This window comes from Oryzias latipes, chromosome 11, assembly GCF_053564925.1.
Source record: "Oryzias latipes strain Hd-rR chromosome 11, Olatipes_Hd-rR_3.1".
NCBI classification, from domain to species: Eukaryota; Metazoa; Chordata; class Actinopteri; order Beloniformes; family Adrianichthyidae; genus Oryzias; species Oryzias latipes.
The window spans coordinates 22,134,783-22,150,103 of NC_136247.1; the positions used below are offsets into that span (position 1 = coordinate 22,134,783).

At 42.1% G+C, this 15,321-nt stretch overlaps 2 long non-coding RNA genes across 2 annotated transcripts; one reads left to right on the top strand and one right to left on the bottom strand.

The window, feature by feature from the left end:
* Positions 1 to 12,084: 12,084 nt before the first annotated feature.
* On the bottom strand, positions 12,085 to 12,414 carry LOC144995644 (uncharacterized). The gene is made up of 2 exons (XR_013659164.1): positions 12,326 to 12,414; positions 12,085 to 12,211 (listed from the first exon to the last, which is right to left on the bottom strand). It is a non-coding gene; the product is annotated as an uncharacterized LOC144995644 (long non-coding RNA).
* A 43-nt stretch (positions 12,415 to 12,457) lies between these two features.
* Positions 12,458 to 12,757, top strand: LOC144995645 (uncharacterized). Its single transcript, XR_013659165.1, has 2 exons — positions 12,458 to 12,516; positions 12,631 to 12,757. It is a non-coding gene; the product is annotated as an uncharacterized LOC144995645 (long non-coding RNA).
* Positions 12,758 to 15,321: the final 2,564 nt, after the last annotated feature.

A 15,321-nucleotide genomic window follows, 5' to 3' on the forward strand; every position in this document is an offset into this window, starting at 1 on the left:
GGCTCCGTACATAAACGCTATTTTGAGCTTAATTTTCTTATTTAATATCCTTCAACATGAATAGAATGCCGCAAGAACATGTAAAAAACACCACTTATTTTACTTGGAGTGGGTCTTTAAAATGTTACTCAGGACCTTTGTGACCAGTCGCCAAGATTATTACAACCCACTTTGTGTGTATGACTGCTGCTGGTTCAAACCTCACAAACCTTTTAAGGTCACACTGAAACTGAGGACATGATAGTTTGAGCTTTATTCACCTCTTTTAAACACCATTTTCCCTCTCTATAGGTGCATTTTCATCCATCTTTGTTGCATTGGTACACACCCAAGCACTTTCTCTGGGCAGCTAATGGGCTGCCTCCAGCGTCCCTTGCAGGTTACATGGCAGTGTGTGAAACAGTGCTAGTCCTCCTAAAGTGAAAAGTAGCTTGCAGAGTATGCAGACACGCTGCTGCACTGCCTGAAGCTCATCTAAAGGCCCACGTCAACTTGTCTAAATACATTCAATTTTTTGTTTGTTTGGTTTACAATGCAGTTTGCCTGCTTTGTCTCAACTGTTGTTGGCTTATCCATAGCGAATCAGCTTCTGCATGGCCTTCTTGACACAGCCCTGTCTTTTATCCGGGCTGGGGACCGGCACAAGGGGACCCAGACGTGGGCCCCCTTGTGGTTACATAGTTAGGCAGTAGCCCGAATGGTCTTGCCCCAAGGACCCACACTGGATGAAGCTCATCACATCCCTTTACTTTGACTAAACGGGGATTATGTTTAATACCAGCGAACCCAAGAAGTATTTTCTTCACAGTTTTTAGAGTTAATTTGACTTTTTTTAAATTGGTTCATTTGTTCCATGGGGGTAACAGCAATTCGCACAAACGAAAAAATGAATAGAAAAAATGGGGAAAAAAAGAATATCATAAAAAACTGCATGACCCAGTGGGTTATCCGGGCTTAAGTGCCTAATGAATTTGTGTGAAAGAAAATTTCAATAAAATAAGAATGATTAAAGCTACAAGTAGCATTTAGCGGGCCCGAGCACGTGCGACCGCACGGCACGAGCGACCGCCCCGTGAGCAACGCCCTGCTCGAGCCATTCTCGTCGTTTTTTCTTGTCCATTCTGGAGCTCCAAGCTATTGTTAATACGACAGCAGCCGGGGGGGGGGGGGGGGGGGGGGGGGGGGCTGTAATCTGTTGCCTTAAGGGACAAAGACTTTTGCATATAGCATGAAAAAAATTCAAGCAATGATGATAATTGCTATCACTGTCCCTAAGGATGAGAACAATAGAACTCATTCAATTTCCACTACAATGTCTAGATGAGTGTCAGCTATGTCTGATAACTTGGCCAATTAGCTGGACCGGGATCTTGCAAAGTGCAGGTGGTTAACGTCCAGTGTGATGAGTCTGTGGACGGCAACAGTACAGCATAGCTTTTGGTTTCCACAAGAGAAGAACTCCTGACACATCTGCCCTAACAGACAACTACAAGAGGAGTTGAAATGTATAACACGGTGAAGGAGTTTTTGTGCAGAAAAAGGTACAATTAGAAAAGCTGGTAGCAGTGACTGCAGATGGGACTCCTGCTATGATCAATAGACAAACAGGTTTCATCACTCACTGTAAAGCTGACCCAGACTTTCCAAAATGTCTGCATTACTGCTGCGTCATTCACCAGCAGGCCTTATGTGCAGAAGTGATTGGCTCTGGACATATAATGACTCTTATTCTGAAAATCGTAAACAACCTCAGCTGCAAAGCAAAACAGCACAGGATTTTTAAGGTGCTATTGGAGGAGATGTCTGTTGAATATGGTGAATATGAACATTGTGAATCTGAACTTGCATTCTTGACTGACATTACTGGAAAACTAAACCACTTGATCTGCGAGCTGCAAGACAATGCAAAACTATTTTTTTTTTGACCAGCCTGCCTTAGCCAGTGTTTTTCTTGTGGGGATCTTTTCTGCCAGGGCTTGTCAGCTTGGTCAGTGGATGTTGCTGCAGTTGTCTCCCTTGCTGGGACAGCTGGAGTTAAACACAGCAGCTCACGGCTCTGAAGTGGACCCCGTTGCTGTCCCAGTCTGGATGGGCACTGTGGCGATGTTCCAATGGCCAGGCTGGCTCCTGGTATAAAGAGATTCCCAAATACCATTTCCTAACCGCAGAGCCAAGGATGTGTTTACATGTTTAGGTCAAAAATGTGATGGACAGCTTCATGTTGTCTAAACATGCCACCCTGTTATTAATCCAGTTGATATGGTTCTCCATCTGTGTCTAGGTGATAGAAAAGCATTTTTTTTATATTTAGAGCTCTAAGCAAACAAACAGTTGTCTATATAAAAGAGCTTTTACAATTGTGCACTTTTAGCAGGTCTCTGAGTTCATGTGACCAATGTATGGTGGATTTTCACAGACCTTGTTTAAAACTGAAGGTGAGAGAGACTTAGAGAAATGGCTTCATTGTTCTGGAGTTCTTTGTTTCATCCACAGAAGAGTAGAATTGGTGATTGATTTTGAAAAGCTGCTGAAAAAAGTATCTTTTTCAAATTGCAATTTCTAACTTGGGTTTTACATTTTGTGTTCCATTTTTTGTGCTTTAATTGGGAAGCATTTGTTATTTGTTTGGTGTTTTTAAGGTTCTGCAAATATACACATCATTTTTTAGAGACATTTGTTATCAGTTGTGTTTGTTGATTTGTAGTTTAATTTCATTGGATGTATAGATGTCGTGTGGGGGGGAGGCTCGAGAGCAGGTAGGACCCAGGCGCAGAGACGGGAGGCAAACGGGTTCAGGGCAAGTGGGTTTATTTAACTAACAAAAAGTGCTGCAGAGCAGGATGACAAAACTAAAAACAAAAACTTACTGTGGCATGGCAAGGGACATGGACGCCAGACAAGAAGACGTGATCAACATGAGCAGAAGTTAATGGACCAGCACAGGAGGAAGGCAGAGACAAGACTTATATACAGACAGGGCAGACAAGACACAGGTGAACACGATTAGGGCAGATGGGGACCAAAGGAAGTAAAACTCAAGAAACATGACAAGACAGGAAACCTTTCAAAATAAAACAGGAAACAGAACCAAACAAGACAGAACAAGAACTAAAGCGAAAAAAAAAGACAACAAACTGAAACCATGACAATAGAAAGGAAAAGAAGTTCAAACATTGATTATAAAAAAGGATATAAGAGATAAAAAAAAAAGAAAAAGGAAAAGAAAAAAGATAAAATATTGATTTAATTGCATTTTGAATGAATAAAAAACAATGGTTAATAGAATCAGAAATCAGAAAAAGTTTTATTGCCAGGTTCAGTAGAGCGCACTTTACAAAACGAGGAATTTGACTTGGTGTATAGTGCAATTAAGAATAAGTTAAAAATTAAGTTAACAACAACAACACACTATATACAGTAGAGTAAGGTGAATTAAAGTGGGAGCACAGATGGGCTGGGATGGTGGGGCCTGTAAGTGGCACCGACAGTCCTTTGGTGGGCGGGGGGGGGGGTGGGGGAGGGGGGGTCACCTGGGGGAGTTGGGGTACTGTTCAGCAGGCTGACTGCAGTGGGGAAGAAGCTGTTCTAGTGGCGCGAGGTCCTGGTCCTGATGGACCGGAGCCTCTTGCCAGGAGGGAGGGGCCGAAAGAGATTATGTCCTGGATGAGAGGGGTTGGCTACAATCCTGGCTGCCCGCCTCCAGGTCCTGGAGATGTGCAGCTCCTGGAGAGACGGGAGGTGGCAGCCGATCACCTTCTCTGCTGAGTGGATGACGCGTTGCAGCTTGGCCTTGTCTCTGGCCGTGGCCGCAGCGAACCAGACTGTGATGGAGGACGTGAGGGTGGATTCGATGATGGCGGTGTAAAAGTCTACCAACATCTTTTCAGGGAGGTGAAACTTCTTCAGCTGCCTCAGGAAGTACATCCTCTGCTGGACCTTCTTAGTGATGGAGCTGATGTTCTGCTCCCACTTGAGGTCCTGGCTGATGATGGTTCCCAGGAAGCAGAAGGACTCCACAGAGGTCACCGGGGAGTCACAGAGGATGACAGGGGGGAGGGGGGCTGGGGCCTTCCTGAAGTCCACTGTCATCTCCACTGTCTTCAGAGCATTAAGCTCCAGGTTGTTAGCGCTGCACTATGACACCAGCCTGGCTATTTCACTCCTGTAGGCCGACTCATCTCCGTCAGAGATGAGGCCGATGAGTGTGGTGTCGTCAGCAAACTTCAGGAGTTTGACAGACAGGTGACCAGCTGTGCAGCTGTTTGTGTACAGGGAGAGTAACAGGGGTGAAAGGACACAGCCCTGGGGGGATCCGGTGCTTGTGGTCCGAGTATCTGAGACGAGCTTCCCCAGCCTCACATACTGCTGTCTGTCCGTCAGGAAGTCTGTGATCCACCTGCAGGTGGAGTCAGGCACATTCATCTTGGAGAGTTTTTAATACTAAGTCTAGACAGATTTAACACAGGTTTTTGGATGAAAAAGGATTTTTTATAAATCATCTGTTACACTTTTAAGTCTGAAAAAAATATGGAAGGCAGCAAACACAGATCCCTACCGTTTTTAATTTTTTTGTGCTGATATTTGAAAGATAAGTTATGCAAAAAAATAGGTGTTTGCAGTTTTGCCTAAAAAGACGTTTTCGGACCTTTTTGGATCAAATGTTGTCTAAAAGTTCACCTGTAACTTCAATCATTCTGAATTTTTTTAGGAAAACTAAACCACTTCAACTGTGATCTGCAAGGCAATGGTAAAACTATATTTTTTATGGAACAGCCTGCAGTGTTTCTTGTGGGGATCTTTTCTGCCAGGGCTTGCCGGCTTGGTCGGTGGTTGTTGCTGTTACCAATCCAGTTGATATGGTTCTCCATCTGTGTCTAAGTGATATAATCAGAATCAGAATCGTTTATTGTCATTGTACATGGGGATACAATGAAATTGCAGCAGCCTTGGAGTGAAGGAGTTACATAAAATAAAAATAAAAATAGAATAGAAAAAGAAATACTGTATTTACAACTCTTAACAAAAAATGAACAATATGGACAGAAACTGTTAAATATTAAATATTTGTGAATAAAATAGAATGGAATTACATGAGTTGCTGTGAGCACAGCTTAATAAATATCAAGTTATTGCACAGTGACCCGGTTAGACAGTCAGGATATTGCACGCATTGTAGTAAAATTAGAGTGAGGTGTGGTTGGTGGACGTATGTGCATTCCGTATGATAATTGCCTGTGGAAAAAAGCTGTTTCTTAGTCTGTTTGTCCTGGTTCTGATGGACCTGTACCTCCTTCCAGAGGGCAGCAGTTCAAACAGAGGGAAAGCAGAATGGGTGGAGTTAGTGGTGATGCTAGTCACTCTGCTGAGGCAGCGAGACTGGTAAATGTCCTTCAGTGAGGGGAGGGGGCAGCCGATGATCCTCTGCGCTGTCTTTACCACTCTCTGGAGACTCTGCCGTTCTGCTTCAGTGCAGTGGGAAAACCACACTGTGATGCCATAGGACAGAATGCTCTCAATGGTTGAGCGGTAGAACGTTACCAGCAGCTCCTGGCTGACGTCGTTCCTCCTAAGTTTTCTCAGGAAGTGCAGGCGTTGCTGGGCCTTCCTGATGACAGTCATGGTGTTGTTAGACCATGTGAGGTCAGCAGAGATGGTGGTGCCCAGGAGGGTGAAGCTGTGGACCCTCTCCACACAGTTTCCATCGATGTAGAGTGGGGGTGGATCTGTTCTGTTTTTTCTGAAGTCCAGGATGATCTCCTTGGTCTTGGTGGTGTTCAGGATGAGGTTATTAGCCTGACACCACCTTGAGAGTTTCAGGACTTCGTCTCTGTAGGCCGTCTCGTCGTCCCCAGAGATCAGCCCCACCACAGTAGTGTCGTCTGCAAACTTCACCACGGTGTTGCTGGTGTGGGCTGGTCTGCAGTCTGCTGTGTACAGTGTATACAGCAGAGGACTCAGCACACATCCCTGTGTGGAGCCTGTGCTCAGCGTCCGGGTGGAGGAGAGGTGGGGGTCAAGTTTGACTGTCTGTGGTCTGTTTGTCAGGAAGTCCTTGATCCACGAGCAGGTGAGTGGGTGGAGTCCTAGTTCAGACAGTTTGTTGACCAGAATGTCAGGAATGATTGTGTTAAAGGCTGAGCTATAGTCCACAAAGAGCATCCTGGCGTAGGTGTCTCTGTGTTCCAGGTGGCTCAGCGCAGTGTGGAGGGTGATGGAAATGGCATCATCCGTTGATCTGTTTGCTTTGTAAGCAAACTGGTGGGGGACGAAGATTGGAGGGAGGGAGTCTTTGATGTGTCCCAGGAGCAGCCGCTCCAGACACTTTGTGATGACAGCAGTGAGTGCAACTGGGCGGAAGTCCGTGAGGAAGGCTGTGGATGAGGACTTTTTGGGTATCGGGATGATAGTGGATGACTTCAGGCAAGCAGGGATGAAAGCCTGAGCTAGCGACAGGTTGAAGATTTTTGTGAAGACCTGGGAGAGTTGATCGGCGCAGGCCCGCAGAACCTTTCCGGGAACTCCATCAGGTCCCGCCGCTTTCCTGGGGTTTACCCTGCTGAACATCCGTGCCATCCGTGCCACGTCCATAAAGGCATTGTTTTTATATTTAGAGCTCTAAGCAACCAAACAGTTGTCTATATAAAAGAGCTTTTACAATTGTGCACTTTTAGCAGGCTGAAAAAATTATCTTTTTAAAATTGCCATTTCAAATGTGGGTTTTAAATTTTGTGTTCCATTTTTCTGTGCTTGTATTGGAAGGATTTGTTATTATTTTGTTTAAAAGTGCTACATATTGTATATACACATAATTTATTTAGAGAAATTTGCTATAGGTTGTGTTTTTTGGTTTTGTAGTTTAATTTCATTGGATTTATATTAAGGAAAAGAAGTTGCAGCATTGATTAAAAAAGGATAAAAGAGACATTTACTGTCTAAGTCTTATGTTACATCTGTAGAACTGTACTGAGAGTTGGGTTTTGTTTTGGAGCACATTCATATGTTTTGTTTGTAAAAAAAAAAGATAAAATATTAGGTTAATTGCATTTTACATGACTAGAAAAGCAATGATTATTCATAAAAATCTATGAAAGACATACAAAACAAATGAAAAAGCAGTCTGCCCTCCCTCTTGTGTCTAAACTCTTGTCACCTCACTTCTGGGTTAGTTAGCATATGAACTGGCAGCTGGTGTGTGTGTGTGGGGGGGGGGGGGGGGGGTGAAATTTGACTCCAGCAACAGGGATGATTGAGGAGCAGGCTGCAGCATGAGGAAAAGACTTAAGCATGTAAGAGGAAATGACATCCTACAGTTGACCAGTTCATTTTATATCTGTAAAGAATATTCAAGAAGCATTTAGACATGTTCAGCTATATGCGTGTGAAACTTGGTGTGGATATTTGAAGCATAAGTAATTTTAAAACACACTTGTTTGGAGTCCAGACGGAAAAAGCACAGGTTTTGGGATGAATCAGGATTTTTTTAAAATCATCTGTTTCACCTGGACTTCTGAAAAAAATATGGAAGGCAGCAAACACAGATCCCTACATTTAAAAAAATAAATGGTGTTGATATATGATGATTAAGTTATGAAAAAAAATAGGTGTTTGTAGTTTTGCCTAAAAAGACGTTTTCGGACCTTTTTGGATGTAATGCTCTCTAAGATGTCACCTGTAACTTCAATAATTCTGAATTTTTTTAGGAAGCAGTAGCACATAAATGCCTATGAAAGTTGAATTCTTGGTGCTGATAACCTAAACAGAATTTATGCTAAAAATCTTTGTTCAGTCCAAAATTTCATTAAAAAAATCAAGTGATGAAGTTTCTCGTAGACCCTATAGTGTTACATATCAAAGCTGGAGGTTATTAAAGGCATCTAATTCTGAAATCTCAGCTTCCTGAGACAAACGGCTGATTTATAATAAATTTCTATTATTTGGGTGCACATAATCGACCACTTCCTGTTACGCAGGCACCGTCAGGTGTACACCCATGAAACTTTACACGATGAGAGAGGACCCTTCTGAGTATCTCCAGTTTTAATTTCATGCACATCGGACAAAGCAAAGAGAAAATACAGGGCAGAATGTGCCCAATGCAATAACTAGGTGGCGCTATAGAGCTCGTCCAAGATTGTCATATCCATGGGTTCAGAATAGAAGCTTCATCATATCCATTGAATTTCAGTGAGATTGGACAAGGAATGTGCACGTGAGAGCAACTTTTGTGTGCATAGCGAGATGCCCAACTTTGCCGCTCTGTCACGACCACACCCCCGCATTGAAAGTTATGGTTTTTTGTCAGAGTAAACTTCAATGGCTTTTCAACAGGTGGACGTCATTTTCAGGTGTGTCGGCTCATCCTACTCGGAGTAGTGATGCTCCAAGTAAAACATGTCATTTCCTCTTGCCAGCAGGTGGCGCTACACTTTTTCCAGATTTTTTCACTGCAGATGTGTTCAGAGTCAGACTACAATCATGCACATCAATTTTGGATCAGATTGGATTATGCATGGCTGAGTAATGGCCATTTTTCTTTTCATGGCGTGTTTTCGAAACAACGTCGAATTTCTACGCGCCGCCACGGTCACAAACAACCGTAAAAACTTAAAAGCTTCGCAATTTAACATCGGACATGTGTTTATTTTACAAAACCAAAGTTTGGAGTCATTATTCACAAATCTCTAGGAGGAGTTCGTTCTAGAAGGAGGCCTGCAAATGTCCAAAATAGAGCAAAAATGACATATTGACATCAATATAGCAGACTTCCTGTGCAACTGACAGCTTGGTACCTACAGACTTTTTTGTAGGTTTCCATTTGATGAACATGCCCTGAAAAAATCAAGCTTGTACGTTAAAGCGTATGCGGGGCGTCGGGACAAAAGTCATTGTAGGTGGCGCTGTCGAGCCGTTTTTGCGCGCCCATGCCAATTTCTCATAAAATATGAAATTTTTCGCGACTCCTGATGTGTGTGCCAAATTTGGTGAGTTTTGGGGTATGTTAAAGGCCTCAAAAATGCGATTCTTCCGGCGGAAGAAAAATAATAATAATTAAAGCTACAAGTAGCATTTAGCGGGCCCGAGCACGTGCCACCGCCTGGCACGAGCGACCGCCCCGTGAGCAACGCCCTGCTCGAGCCATTCTCGTTGTTTTTTCTTGTCCATTCTGGAGCTCCAAGCTAATGTTAATATGACAGCAGCCTGTGGGGGGGGGACTGTAATCTGTTTCCTTAAAGGACAAAGACTTATGCATATAGCATGAAAAAAATTCTTAAATCTAAGCCTCGTTTAGACCTGCTCAATTTCTCATCAAGTAGAAGAAGGTTTTTATCAGATTAAGAAACAAGCAATGATGATAATTGCTATCACTGTTCCTAAGAATGAGAACAATAGAACTCATTCAATTTCCACTACAATGTCTAGATGAGTGTCAGCTATGTCTGATAACTTGGCCAATTAGCTGGACCGGGATCTTGCAAAGTGCAGGTGGTTAACGTCCAGTGTGATGAGTCTGTGGACGGCAACAGTACAGCATAGCCTTTGGTTTCCACAAGAGAAGAACTCCTGACACATCTGCCCTAACAGACAACTACAAGAGGAGTTGAAATGTATAACACGGTGAAGGAGTTTTTGTGCAGAAAAAGGTACCATTAGAAAAGCCAGTAGCAGTGACTGCAGACAGGTTTCATCACTCACTGTAAGCTGTAAAGCTGACCCAGACTTTCCAAAATGTCTGCATTACTGCTGCGTCATTCACCAGTAGGCCTTATGTGCAGAAGTGATTGGCTCTGGACACATAATGACTCCTATTGTGAAAATCATAAAAAAAACCTCAGCTGCAAAGCAAAACAGCACAGGATTTTTAAGGTGCTATTGGTGGAGATATCTGCTGAATATGGTGAATATGAATATGGTGAATCTGAACTTGTATTCTTGACTGACATTACTGGAAAACTAAACCACTTGATCTGCGAGCTGCAAGACATTGGCAAAACTATATTTTTTTATTGACCAGCCTGCCTGAGCCAGTGTTTTTCTTGTGGGGATCTTTTCTGCCAGGGCTTGCCGGCTTGGTCAGTGGATGTTGCTGCAGTTGTCTCCCTTGCTGGGACAGCTGGAGTTAAACACAGCAGCTCACGGCTGTGAAGTGGACCCCGTTGCTGTCCCAGTCTGGATGGGCACTGTGGTGATGTTCCAATGTTCAGGCTGGCTCCTGGTATGAAGAGATTCCCAATTACCATTTCCTAACCGCAGAGCCAAGGATGTGTTTACATGTTTAGGTCAAAAATGTGATGAACAGCTTCATGTTGTCTATTGATGTAAGTTTAAACCTAAACATGCCACCCTGTTACTAATCCAGTTGATGTGGTTCTCCACCTGTGTCTAGGTGATAGAAAAGCATTTTTTTATATTTAGAGCTCTAAGCAAACAAACAGTTGTCTATATAAAAGAGCTTTTACAATTGTGCACTTTTAGCAGGTCTCTGAATACATGTGACCAATGTATAATGGATTTTCACAGACTTTGTTTAAAACTGAAGGTGACAGAGACTTTGGAGAAGTGGCTACATTATTCTGGACTTCTTTGTTTCATCCACAGAAGAGTAAAATATGTGATTGATTTTGAAAAGCTGCTGAAAAATGTATCTTTTTAAAATTGCAATTTCTAATTTGGGTTTTACATTTTGTGTTCCATTTTTTGTGATTTTATTAGAAAGATTTGTTATTTATTTGGTGTTTAAAGGTGGTACATATTGTATATACACAATCTTCTTAGAGACATTTGCTATATGTTGTGTTTGTTGTCATTGTAGTTTAATTTCTTTGGATGTATAGAAAGGAAATGTAGTTGCAGCATTGATTAAAAAAGCATAAAAGAGACATTTACTGTCTGATGTTACATCTGTAGGAGTGTACTGAGGCTGGGTTTTGTTTTGGAGCACATTCATATGTTTTGTTTGTAAAAAAAAAAAAAAAAGATAAAATATAAAGTTAATTGTATTTTGGATGAATAAAAAAGCAATGATTAGTGCTAAGGATGTATAAAAGACAAACAAAACAAAGGAAAATGCTGTATTTTAGTGTTGAACTAGGCTTTCTAACTGTTCTACTTTCTGTCTGCCACTCCTGGCTAATTTACATGTGAGCACACAGCCGGGGGTTGGGGGGGGGGGGGGGGGGGGGGGCTAACTCCACTCCTGCAGCAGGGGAGACTGATGAAAAGCTTGAGGATGTAAGATTGAATAAATAAAATCCTAGAGTTGACCAGTTCATTTTATAAATGTAAATATTTTTTATTTTGGTGCTGATAAACTTACGGAGCCCGTGTCCTGACATTAAGATATAAAAATATATCTTGTTCCCACAGATTAATATCTTGTTCCCACAGGTTATTATGTCGTTCGCACGAAATACTATTCCGTTCCCACAAGATACTATTCCGTTCCCACAAGATACTATTGCGTTCCCTCAAAATACTATTCCGTTCCCTCGAAATTATTAACTCGTGCGAACGCAATAATTATGTCGTTCGAACGCAATAATTAATCCGTTCGAACGCAATAATTATTCACGTCATAAGTCATTCACGCGGATATGCTCTCTGTACGCCGGCAAAAGCCGCTTTCAGCGGTAACTTCCGTGTCTCTGTGACCCATATTCGTTCAAAAAAGGAACATGAAAAACAAAAATGATCACTTTATTACCGTCTCAATGAATATAAGAAAAATATCAAAAGATTTATGATAACTAGGCTGCTTTGTCAAACGATAGCAGATAGCTCCTGCTAGGCTAGCTCCGCCGCAGAGCTCTCTGTCTGATCATGTATGCCGGCATTTGGGCAACTGGCTGGTCTGTTGTCAGACAGCTGATATTGTAGTTTAGGGTCGAATAGGAATAATAATATTCAGGACTTGTCTTTTATTAACTTTAGCAGTCAGTATTTTTACATTCGAAGGCTATTAGGCTACATGCTAACTGACTAGCCGATCATTTCCTGTTATTAATTTACGTCATAGATTTACAGCAGATACCTTCACATTTCTGTCTGTGTGTGTCTCATTACATTGCATTGAAGACACGGAGGATGTTTAGAGAACAGATTTATTTATTTTATTTATAAAAGCACAGAAGCATCCATCGTTTTCACGTTCACATCTGGTACGCCCTCAGTCATCTTGCTGCAAAAGCCGCTTCCTGCCGCTACTTCCGTGTCTCTGTGAGCATTCAATAGGGGTAAAAATAAAAGCAAGAATGGTCGATCTGTTATTTTCTCGATGAAAATCTGAAAAATATCATATTAAGCTGGATGCTTCGCCTAAAGCACTTACCTTTAGCTTGTAGCATAACAACAATAGCAGTACGTCCCGTTTCCCAGAGTGCTTTGCTGCCAATCACTAGCCAATCACCGTGTCCCTGTGACCAAGGTCTAACAAAAAGACCAATGATTGGCCAGTGATTTGCAGCAAAGCACTCTGGGAAACGGGACGTACTGCTATTGTTGTTATGCTACAAGCTAAAGGTAAGTGCTTTAGGCGAAGCATCCAGCTTAATATGATATTTTTCAGATTTTCATCGAGAAAATAACAGATCGACCATTCTTGCTTTTATTTTTACCCCTATTGAATGCTCACAGAGACACGGAAGTAGCGGCAGGAAGCGGCTTTTGCAGCAAGATGACTGAGGGCGTACCAGATGTGAACGTGAAAACGATGGATGCTTCTGTGCTTTTATAAATAAAATAAATAAATCTGTTCTCTAAACATCCTCCGTGTCTTCAATGCAATGTAATGAGACACACACAGACAGAAATGTGAAGGTATCTGCTGTAAATCTATGACGTAAATTAATAACAGGAAATGATCGGCTAGTCAGTTAGCATGTAGCCTAATAGCCTTCGAATGTAAAAATACTGACTGCTAAAGTTAATAAAAGACAAGTCCTGAATATTATTATTCCTATTCGACCCTAAACTACAATATCAGCTGTCTGACAACAGACCAGCCAGTTGCCCAAATGCCGGCATACATGATCAGACAGAGAGCTCTGCGGCGGAGCTAGCCTAGCAGGAGCTATCGTTTGACAAAGCAGCCTAGTTATCATAAATCTTTTGATATTTTTCTTATATTCATTGAGACGGTAATAAAGTGATCATTTTTGTTTTTCATGTTCCTTTTTTGAACGAATATGGGTCACAGAGACACGGAAGTTACCGCTGAAAGCGGCTTTTGCCGGCGTACAGAGAGCATATCCGCGTGAATGACTTATGACGTGAATAATTATTGCGTTCGAACGGATTAATTATTGCGTTCGAACGACATAATTATTGCGTTCGCACAAGTTAATCATTTCGAGGGAACGGAATAGTATTTTGAGGGAACGCAATAGTATCTTGTGGGAACGGAAAAGTATCTTGTGGGAACGGAATAGTATTTCGTGCGAACGACATAATAACCTGTGGGAACAAGATATTAATCTGTGGGAACAAGATATATTTTTATATCTTAATGTCAGGACACGGGCTCCGTATAAACTAAACAGAAGTTATGATAAAAATATTTGCTTGAGTCAAAATGTCCAAAAATTTGCTTTTAGCACAATAGGGTGATTAAGGTGGTTAAATGTTTCTCCTACGTATAGTGCTGCTTTTCAAACGTGGAGCTTTGTAGGACGCATCTAATTCTGAAATCTCAGCTTCCTGAGACAAACGGCTGATTTCCTATAAAGCTTGATTATATGACTGCAACGGAATCGACCACTTCTTGTTTGGCAGTGCCTTACGCAGGCACCGTCAGATGTACAGCCATGAAACTTGAGATGATGAGAGAAGAGCCTTCTGAGTATCTCCAGTTTTAATTTCATGCACATCGGAAAAGGCACATAGAAAATACAGGGCAGAATGTGCCCCATGCAATAACTAGGTGGCGCTATAGAGCTCGTCCAAAGTTGTCATATCCATGGGTTCAGAATGGAAGCTTCATCATATCCATTGAAATTCAGTGAGATTGGACAAGGAATGTGCACATGAGAGCAACATTTGTCTGCATGGCGAGACGCCCAACTTTGCCGCTCTGTCAAGACCACACACCTGCGTTGAAAGATATGTTTTATATCAGAGTAAACTTCAATGGTTTTTCAACAGGTGGACGTCATTTTGAGGTGTGTCGGCTCATCCTACTTGGAGCAGTGATGCTCCAAGTAAAACATGTCATTTCCTGTTGCCAACAGGTGGCGCTACACCTGTTTCGGATTTTTCGACTGCAGATGTGTTCAAAGTCAGACTACAATCATGCACAACAAATTTGGATCAGATTAGATTATTTATGGCTGAGTAATGGCCATTTTTCTTTTCATGGCGTGATTTCGAAACAACCTCAAATTTTGACGCGCCGCCACGGTCACAAACAACCGTAAAAACTTAAAAGCTTCGCAATTTAATATTGGACATGTGTTTAGTTTACAAAACCAAAGTTTGGAGTCATTGTTCAAAAATCTCTAGGAGGAGTTCGTTCTAGAACGAGGCCTGCAAATGACCAAAATACAGCAAAAATGACATATTGACATCAATATAGCAGACTTCCTGTGCAACTGACAGCTTGGTACCAAGAGACTTTTTTGTAGGTCTCCATCTGATGAACATGTCCTGTAAAAATCAAGCTTGTATGTTAAAGAACATGGCGGGGCTCTCAAAAACAAACATGGTAGGTGGCGCTATTGAGCCGTTTTTGTTCACCCATGCAAGTGCTGTATATATAAGTTGGAGATATTTATGAGGCATCTCATTCTGAAATCTCAGCCTCGTGATACAAACGGCTGATTTTTTATGAATTTTTAATTATCTGACTGCAACGCAATCAACCACTTCCTGTTTGGTGGTGGCTTGCGCAGGTACCGTCAGGTGTACACCCATGAAACTTTAGACGATGAGAGAAGACCCTTATGAGTATCTCCTGCTGTAATTTTATGAATGTCCGACAAAGCACAGAGAAAAGATAGGTCAGAATGTGACATAAAATGTATTTGTCAATATCTAGGTGGCGCTATGGAGTTCGTCCAAGATTGTCATATCCATTGGTTCAGAATGGAAGCCTCATCACCTCTATTGAATTTCAGTGAGATTGGACAAGGAATGTGCACGTGAGAGCAACTTTTGTCTGCATGGCGAGACGCCCAACTTCACCGCTCTGTCACGACCACACCCCCGCATTGAAAGTTATGGCTTTTTGTCAGAGTAAACTTCAATGGCTTTTCAACAGGTGGACATCATTTTCAGGTGTGTCGGCTCATCCTACTCGGAGCAGTGATGCTCCAAGTAAAACATGTCCTT